At 41.1% G+C, this 10142-nt stretch overlaps 1 pseudogene; it reads right to left on the bottom strand.

The window, feature by feature from the left end:
* Positions 1 to 6406: 6406 nt before the first annotated feature.
* LOC108537204 (nucleophosmin pseudogene) lies at positions 6407 to 7243 on the bottom strand (annotated as a pseudogene).
* Between the last annotated feature and the right edge of the window lie 2899 nt (positions 7244 to 10142).

Raw genomic sequence — 10142 nt, 5'->3', positions numbered from 1 at the left:
TTTTTTTTTTTTTTTTTTTTTTTTTTTTTTTGGTAAACATAGCAATTAACCCTTCTGGTCTTAAAGCTTGAAACTTACCTTTGCTTTATATGAGTTCCTAACTTAGAAAACAACCCTCAGGCCTCTCAAAAAGTATCAAATCACTGAAACTCACCAGATCATCCGTCCAGACAATGAGAAGCCAGACCCCTCACTTGTCATAATTGCTCCCTTACCTCTCAGTAGTTCCTGTTTTCCCACACAAAGTTACATTTCTTCCCTACTATGTAAACCCCTAATTTCAGTTGGTCAAGGAAATGGATTTGAGACTGCTCTTCCACCTTCTCAGCTGCAGCACTTGATTAAAGCCTTCTTCCCCAGCAGTAATTGGCATCTCAGCAAGTGGCTTTCTGTGCAGCAAGTAGCAGGACATAGACCAAATCCTTGGGGTTTTGGTAACAGCATCACAAGAAGTTTGGTAGGTTGTCCATGGCTGGTACAGGAGCTGAATCACATGATCAAAGCCCAGGCTTTTTCTGTCTTCAGATGCCACCATTTTAGGATTTGGCTATTGTCCTCAAACTTGCAAGGTATCTGCTTCATTTCAGGAATCATATCTATGTATCATTCGGGAAGAAACGTAAAGGGTCAAAAGCCTTCATGAGCTTGTCTTGTTTTCTTCTCAAAAGTGTTATTATTTTTTGGCAAAGTACACCATCCACATAAAAAGTTCAAATAATAAATGTATAATATGTGTGCACACATATATATGTGGTTCAAAGTATGATAATGTAATGAAAACCTGTATATGCCTGTCCTAGAATAAGAAATAGAAAATAACTATTTTCTATTGCATGGAAGATTGTCTACATGGGAAGTTCCTTGCATCCCTTCTCTATTCTATCTCCCTTTCTCCTTATCAGAGATAAACATTGATTTATGTTTTTATCGTTTTCTTGCTTTTCTTTAATTTTAACATATATGTATGCATTTTTAAGCAGTATGTTTTTCAGTTTTGCATGTTTTGACCTTTATGTAGAATCATATTCTGTTTTCTTCTGCAACTTGCTATTTTGCTCAATATTAGATTTGAGATAGTTATCTATACTGATACTATTCATTTCCATTGTTACAGTTTTTCCATTGTTTCAATATATCCTTCCAGTCTCCAATTTTAGTTATTTTCTTTTTTTTTCTATTTTAAAGAATCAGGCTATTATATGTCTCCTTGTGCATGAGTGGAAGATTTTCTTTAAAAAATATATATCTAGGAGTGGAATTGCTGTATTTTAGGTTGTGTTAAATTTCAACTTTTCTAGATAATGGCAAATTGTTTTCCAGTTATTGTGTCAATCCTCTTTACCATTAGCAATGTTTAGGATTACCTGAAACTGTAAAACTCCTAGAAGAACACATAAAAAAAACAGCTTGTTGACGTTGGTCTTGGTTTTGATTTCTTGGACATGACTGCAAAAGCACAGGCAACAAATGCAAAAAATAGACAAGTGGGACCACATCAAGTTAAAAATCTTCACAGCAAAAGAAACAACAGAATGAAAAGGTAACAAGAATGAGAGAAAATATTTTTAAACCATATATATCTGCCAAGAAGTTAATTTCCAAGATATATAAGAAACTCTTTTTTTTTTTTTCTGAGACAGAGTGTCGCTCTTTTGCCCTGGCTGGAGTGCAGTGGCGTGATCTTGGCTCACTGCAACCTCCACCTCCTGGGTTCATGCCATTCTCCTGCCTCAGCCTCCCTAGTAGCTGGGACTACAGGCGCCCACCACCGCACCCAGCTAATTTTTTGTATTTTTAGTAGAGACAGGGTTTTGACATGTTAGCCAGGATGGTCTCGATCTCCTGACCTCGTGACCACCCCCCTCAGCCTCCCAAAGTGCTGGGATTACAGGCATGAGCCACCACACCCAGCCAGAAACTCTTACAATTCAATAACAACAACAAAAAATAGGCAAAATATTTGAGCAGACTTTTCTTTTCTTTCTTTTTTTTTTTTTTTTTTGAGACGGAGTCTGGCTCTGTCGCCCAGGCTGGAGTGCGGTGGCCGGATCTCAGCTCACTGCAAGCTCCGCCTCCCAGGTTCACGCCGTTCTCCTGCCTCCGCCTCCCAAGTAGCTGGGACTACAGGCGCCCGCCTCGTCGCCCGGCTAGTTTTTTGTATTCTTTAGTAGAGACGGGGTTTCACCGTATTAGCCAGGATGGTCTCGATCTCCTGACCTTGTGATCCGGCTGTCTCGGCCTCCCAAAGTGCTGGGATTACAGGCTTGAGCCACCGCGCCGGGCCTGAGCAGACTTTTCTTTAAAGAAGACATGCAAATTGCCAACAAGTATATGAAAAGATGCTCAACATCATTAATTATGAGGGAAATACAAATCAAAACTACAATGAGATATCACTTCACACCTGTAAGAATGGTTATTATTTAAAAAAAGTGTTGATGGGAATATGAAATAGTGCAGACACTAGAGAAAACAGTATGGAGAACACTTCAAACATTAAAAATAGAACCAGATGATCCAGCAATCCTGGGTTTACAACCAAAATAATTGAAATCAAGATCTTGAGGTGATCATAGCACTCCCACTTTCATTGCAGTTTTTTTTTCCACCATAACCAAGATACAGAAACAACACAAATATCCATGAACAGATGAACAGATAAAGGAAATGTGGTACATACATACAATAGAATACAATTCAGCCTTAAAAAAAGAAGGAAATCCTGTCATTTGTGACATGTTTGAACCTGGAGGACAGTATGCTAAGTGAAATAAACCAGTCACAGAAGGACAAATCCCGCATGATTCTAGCTGTATAAGGTATTTGTAATAGTCAAACTCATAGAAGCAGAGAATACAATAGTGGTTTAGGGAGTAGGGCACGGGAGAAGTGGGGAGGTGTTGTCAAAGAGTATAAAGTTTTAGTTATACTAGACAAGTAAAATCTAGAGATCTGCACAATATTGTGAGTATAGTTAACAGTACAGTCTTGTGCACTTAAAAATTGGTTAAGAGGGCCAGGTGTGGTGGCTCACGCCTATAATCCCAGCACTTTGGGAGGCTGAGGTGGGCAGATCATGAGGTCAGGAGATTGAGACCATCCTGGCTAACAGTGAAACCCCATCTCTACTAAAAATACAAAAATTAGCTGGGCATGGTGGCAGGCGCCTGTAGTCCCAGTGAGAGGTGACAGCGTGCTAGCAGCCCTCAGGTGCCTCCTTGGCCTTGGTGTCCACTCTGGTGGTGCTTGAGGAGCCCTTCAGCCCACCACGGCAACTGTGGGAGCCCCTCTCTCGGCTGGCCGAGGCCAGAGCTGCCTCCCTCTGCTTGTGGGGAGGTATGGAGGCAGAGGTGCTGGCGGGAACTGGGGCTGCGTGCAGGGCTCACAGGCCAGTGGGAGTTCTGGCGGGTGCGGGCTTGGCGGGTCCCACACTCAGAGTGGCCAGCCGGCGCCGCCGGCCCAGGGCATTGAAGGGCTTAGCACCCAGGCCAGCAGCTGTGGTGGGTGCGCCAGGTCCCCCAGCAGTGCCGGCCTTCGGGCGCTGGGCTCGAATTCTTGCCGGGCCTCAGCTGCCTCCCCACGGGGCAGGGCTTGGAACCTGCAGCCCACCATGCCTGAGCCCCCACCCCTGCAGTGGGTTCTCGCACAGCCGGAGCCTCCCTGGGTGCCACCTCCTGCTCTGTGGTGCGTGGTCCCATCAATTGCCCAAGGGCTGAGGAGTGCAGGCGTGGCTCAGGACTGGCGGGCATCTCTGCCTGCAGCCCTGGTGCAGGATCCACTAGGTGAAGCCAGCTGGGCTCCTGAGTCTAGTGGGGACTTGGAGAACCTTTATGTCTAGCTAAGGGATTGTAAATACACCAATTAGCACTCTGAATCTAGCTCAGGGTTTGTAAATGCACCAATCAGCACTCTGTGTCTCGCTCAGGGTTTGTGAATACACCAATCAGTACTCTGTGTCTAACTCAAGGTTTGTAAATACACCAATCGGTACACTGTATCTAGCTAACCTAGTGGGGACTTGGAGAACTTTTCTGTCTAGCACTCTGTGTCTAGCTAAAGGATTGTAAACGCACCAATCAGCACTGTGTCTAACTCAGGAATTGTAAACGCACCAATCAGCTCTCTGTCAAAGTGGACCAATCAACTCTCTGTAAAATGGACCAATCAGCAGGATGTGGGTGGGATCAGATAAAGGAATAAAAGCAGGATGCCGAGCCAGCCAGTGGCAACTCCCTGGGGTCCGCTTCCACACTGTGGAAGCTTTATTTTTTCACTCTTTACAATAAATCTTGCTGCTGCTCACTTTTTGGGTCAACGCTGCTTTTAAGAGCTGTAACGCTNAAATTGGTTAAGCGGATAGATCTCGTGTGTTTGTTCTGCCAAAACCAAAACAAAACAAAATGATTAAAAACAAAACAAAAAAACAAAGGGACACAAGAAAACTTTGGGCACTGTTGGATATGTCTATTATCTTAATTGTGATGATATCACAGGTGTTTGCATTTCAAGCTCATCAACTTGCTTGCATTAAATGTGTCTAGTTCTTTGTATCTCAATTATACCTCAATATAGTTGTTAAAGATTTCCCCACATGATTGTCAGCATGACTCATTTAATTTTTATTAGTCTGATGGGTATAAAAGAGTATCTCTCCCAGTGCTTTGGGAGGCCGAGGCAGGCAGATCTCCTGAGGTCAGGAGTTTGAGACCAGCCTGGCTAACATGGCAAAACCCCATCTCTACTAAAAGTGCAAAAATTAGCTGGGCATGGTGGTGGGCACCTGTAATCACAGTTACTCAGGAGGCTGAGGCAGAATTGTTCGAACCCGAGAGGTGAAGGTTGCAGTGAGCCGAGATTGGGCCACTGTGCTCCAACCTGGGCCACAAGAGTGAGACTTTGTCTCAGAAAAAAAAAAATCTCCATGTGTTTTACTTCCTATTTTTCAGGTTACAAATGAACTTAAGTACATTTTATGTTTTTTGGTTATTTATGTTTTCGCTTATGTAAAATTCCAGTATAAGACTTCTATCCATTTTTTTCTGGGGTTTTTTTTCTCCCTATTTCTCTTTTACTTTAAGGAGTTCTTCATATTTTCTGAATTCTGGTTCTTTGTTATTTATGTGTTACAAGCACATATTTCCATTTTGTGACTTATCTTTACATGACGTTTATGATGTCTTCTTGGCTGAGATAAAATTGGTAATTTCTGCTCAAAGTCTTTTCCTTTTAAGTTTGTGTGTTTGGGTTCCATTTAAAAAATCTCTTACCTGAGATCATAAACATGTTTTCTTTTAAAGGTTTTTAAGTTTGTCTTTCACATGTAAGACCACAGTCTATTTGACACTGATTATTTTGAAGACAGTATGAAGTTGGGATACACTTTTATTTTTTCCGTGTAGATCTTCATTTGTTCCACCATTTTACCGATGTGTAATATCACCCACATGTGGATGTGGGTCTATTTATGGACTCTCTATTTTGTTTCAGCTAACTCTATTTTGTTGACCTAAAATTGACTTCCCCTAATAACTATGGCTTTATAATACATCTTCCTTTCTGATGGTCCTCTTTGGGAGTACCTTGGCTATTTGTTTTATGTAAATTTTAGAGTTAACTTACCAAGTTCTATGAAAAATCTTGTTGGTATTAGGATTGGAATTTCATTAACTTTAAAGGTCAATTTGGGGAGAAAGTATTTATATACTTATATATATTTATACGCTAAGTTTTCACATCTAAATACATAGCATACCTCTGCATATATTTAGTGTTCTAAAACTATACCACTTTAAAAAGAATTAAAATAAGGTATATAGGAGTAAATTCGGAAAATATATGCAATAACTTCAAGAAGAAAGTTAAAAAACTTTACTGAAGATACATTTCTTAATATTTTGTTTTTGTTGTATAGTAACACAATTGACTTTTATGTATTGATTTTATATCCAACATTCTTGCCAAACCCTTTTTTTAATTATGATAGTTTTTCTGCATACTCTTTTGGATTTTTTTTTTTTTTTTTTTTTTTTTTTTTTTTTTTTTTGGTAGATGTGCTTTTCCAGTGAAGTATGTTCACTTCGGGTCCTATTTGCTAAGTATTTTTTTAAAAAATACTGAGTTTTATTTCATATGTATATTTTGTCTCCCCACCATTTCCATGTCTGACCACTGCTACTACTATGTCCTATCATAACATTCCATACATACTTAAAACCAAGCAAAGGGTGGAGCTCCACCTTTAAAAACTAAATAGGCATTTTGGACAACACATTCTTGGCAATGGAACCTGGACAACATTTATCAAACACAGTAGGGAAAGTTCTTACTCTGCATTATAAAAAGGACAGCCAAATATCATTGTTACAGGAATGAAATAAGACTGAAAATTTTTAACAAATTGTTTAAACTATTTTCTTAAAGAGATTTCCTCCACTGCCAGAGATCTTGAATAGCCTCCTGCTCAGTCGTACAGAAGCAATTCTTATGCACATAATTGATGAACTTGGCTTCCACTCTGGGAAGAGAACCACCTTTTCTATACTTGCTTGCATTTTGCTTTAATGTCTTCTACAGAACTAGGTCCTTTTGGTGTTTTAGGATTTTTTTCCTGTTTTTTGAAGGATTCTTGTCCTTTTGATCTTGGTGTTGATGATGGTTTTGAGTCTTTTCCATTCTGATTTGACTTTTTGTCCATCTTTGGCTGGAGTATCTCAAATAGATTTCTTTACTGGTTCTTTTCTTCAGCTTCCTCATAAAAATCTTCATCATCATCGTCTTCATCAGCAGCAAGTTTTGCTTTTTTCTGTGGAACCTTGCTACCACCAGGGGCAGACCACTTTCCTGATATACTTAAGAGTTTCACTTCCTCCTCCTCTTCGTCTTCTGACTCTGCATCTTCCTCCACAGCTACTAAGTGTTGTCCACCAATATGCACTGGCCCTGAACCGCACTTCAACCTTAAGACCACTGGTGGTGGGATTTCAAAGCCCCCAAGGGAAACCGTTGGCTGTACAGACATTTTCAAAGCTGCTGGTGTTACTTTAATTGGACTGCCTTCGTAATTCATTGCCTCTGCTTCAACAATGTGCAATTCATCCTTTGCACCAGCCCCTAAAGATAACTGGTGCTCATTTTCATCATTATCCACCTTAAAGTGATCATCTTTGTCGGCCTTTAGTTCACAACTGAAAAGATAGTTCCGGGGCCTCAGGAGGCTCATGTCCATGTCCACTGAATCTTCCATCAGGTGACAGCATGCACTTAGGTGGGAGAAAAGGCAGACGGAGATAAATGACCACTGCTCAAGAGAACAGCTGCTCAGGACGGAATCACATCAGTTTGCTAAGTATTTTTTTAAAATAACAAATGAACACTGAGCTAAAACAAGTATTTTTTCATCTTTTTATTTTAAAAGCTAATCTTATGGCTTTTCTAATTTTAATCTATTAACATGGTTGTGATGGCCATGCAAACACGTTAATCAGACATCCTGATGCACGGAACACAATTGCCTGATGACCCCATCTGCTACCCTACTGGAAAGCACTTTGTTCACACCGAGGCCAAACTTCCCGTGGGCTGCTCCCAGCCATTGGCTAACCAGGGTGAAAGTACTAATGCGGGACTATTTCCACAAGACACAGGAGTCCCTCGTGGGCAACTTTGGCTTGTGAACTCCATATTGGCATGTTTAATGTGCTATTATTTATTGTCAGGTATACAGTTGTTTGTTCTTATGCACCGAATAGTACCACTGGACTTTTGTTGGAAGTTTCAATCTCCTAAAACAAACAATTTAAAAGTGTTTTCTCTTTTAAAAAACAGATTTATTGATGATCCAATCCTCCAGGATACAGAGGATAGAAAGAGAAGAACCATGTCTCTGAAACAATTGATCAGCAATGAATATATAGTTGCTGTGAAAGTTACGCCAACATTGGGGGAAAAAGTGATTATACCCATTTTACAGGCCATAGAATAGTCACTGAGGCCAATATTGGGTTTGTCCTACGTATGAAAACTGATTTCAAAATGTTTTTTGGGGTTTTCTCATGGCCGGAGACTCCAAAAGGATAGATGATACAAAGTGGATGGGCATTTCTTAAAATGGAATCTTGAGAATGTGTTGAAAATGATTACAGTGAGGAAGAAGTGGAAACAACTAACAGAGACAGCGAAGTGGTCGAGGAGCTTACTGGCGAACTCAGAGTTTAAAAGGACACATCCAAGCAATGGAAGATGAGAAAGCAGCCAAATGTCACTGAGTCATCAGTTCTTATATTTTTTCTCATGGTGTTTTCTCTTTTTCCACTATCTCTATTTGAGAAAGAAAGCGACCCTAAGCTTCCTTGTCTCAGAAGAGATTTGTAGTGTGGTAAAATATCCAAGACTTTCTAGCTTTTGTTTCCAAGAATTTGAGCCTTTAGGAGTCCTTAAACAAAAAGGAAGACAGCTTTCTTGGATAGGGGCAGAGTGTCTAGGTAGCACAGGACTTTCCCAGGTTAGAAAGAGATTGTCCGTAGGACGGTTGGAGGAAGAGTGGTCTGTAGAGCCCTTGAGTCGAGGTCACCTGTGCACTGAACTCTGGCTGTGCTTGTTCAAAGTCATATCCCATGATTTTCTAGCACAGAGTTTACTACTAGGCAAAAGCTTATAAATATTTTTTAAATGTGTGAGTATCTGAAACTTGGAATGCAATGACTCGTGAGGAATTCTAAGGATAACACAAAGAACTTTTGGAGAGCTTCCTAATAGGAGAAAAAGGAAAGAGAGCCTACTATTTGGTCAGGTTGGTATATCAGATGACACTAAAAAGAGAAAGTCACTCAATTCTGATTTTATTTCCCTGTTTTTTAGAACTGGGGCATGTGAAATAAACTAACCTCCCAACTGAGGCATGCGAAGTAAAAATGGCTAAGGGGATTCCTCAGGCTAAGGGTGCTGGTTCATCTTCATCTCTACCCTTCTCTGTGTCACATGTGCTCTGTTGCTAATTGACTTCTTGTTGGGTTTGGCCAGTGGGAAGCACCGGTGGGTAGTTCAGAGCTGGGTGAGGGAGAGGCTGAGGTGTTTCTTCCCAGCACCCTCCCTGACTTTGGTGTCTTATTCCTTCACACCAATGGACCCTCCTCCTGTTCCAGTTTCAGTTTGCAGACAGTTCTAGCAATAACACTTCCTTCTCTTACCCTTTGGGCTTAAGGGGCTGTGCTGGCTCTTCTTTGCTCTTCTGAATCCACTCACCCCGATCCTCCACCTTGCTCTGTGCTCAGGTGGCTCCCCTGTATGGACTTCACTAAAAACTTCCTTTTCCTCTGGCATCCAAGTGGGCTCGGCCAATAAGAGGCATCAGCAGGATTTCAGAATGAGGAGGGTGAGATTGGGGCATTCATTCTCCTGTCCTCATATACCTCCCATACCCGCTCCCCAACAATGCTGGGTTGGCTGTGGGCTGTGGGCCTCTACCAAAGGCCACACAGTGCTGCTGTCTGAGCTGTCCTATACTACAATCTCTGTGGAGTCTAACAATAGTTTCCTCCACTTATTCATTCAGACCCAGGGATATTCACTTCCTCTGTCCTTACTATCCCCAAGATATTGAACCATCACTTCTTGTATATCATAAACACTGCCCACAGCTTTGTAAGTGTTCCCTTCCCTCAATTACCTAGTTTAAGTGGGTCATCTAGTTCTTTCTGCCACCCTGACTCATTCAGACTCTTAACCAGCTTTCCGTTATCTCTGGTTGCTGCACTATCCCTGTCTATTTTCTTAACTCTGCCCACATCCCTGTAAGTTGTCCTTCTATTAAAGTCTCTTCACGTTATCCCTCTGGGGTGAGGAGGGGATTCTATGTCCTACCCGGACCGTGACTGATACACTAAATGAAGACATGATTAGATATTTACTTGCTGCATTAAGGGAATTTACATTCTCAACCACAGACAGATTATAATTCATAGAACTGAAGTCACTTGCATTATTAGCTCTCTCAAATCATTATTAATAATTTCTTAAAAGCTGTGGAGGCTAGGAAACACGATAGGAAACTAGAGATAAGCAGCTGTGGTACATGAAGTCCCTCCAAAGGAGAGAAAAGTGGCTTCTAGCAAATTCATATCCATGAAAACATAGGTTCCTAGTAA

This window comes from Rhinopithecus bieti, unplaced genomic scaffold, assembly GCF_001698545.2.
Source record: "Rhinopithecus bieti isolate Rb0 unplaced genomic scaffold, ASM169854v2 scaffold_14229, whole genome shotgun sequence".
Classification (NCBI taxonomy): Eukaryota; Metazoa; Chordata; class Mammalia; order Primates; family Cercopithecidae; genus Rhinopithecus; species Rhinopithecus bieti.
This window is presented reverse-complemented; position numbering and strand designations above follow the sequence as displayed.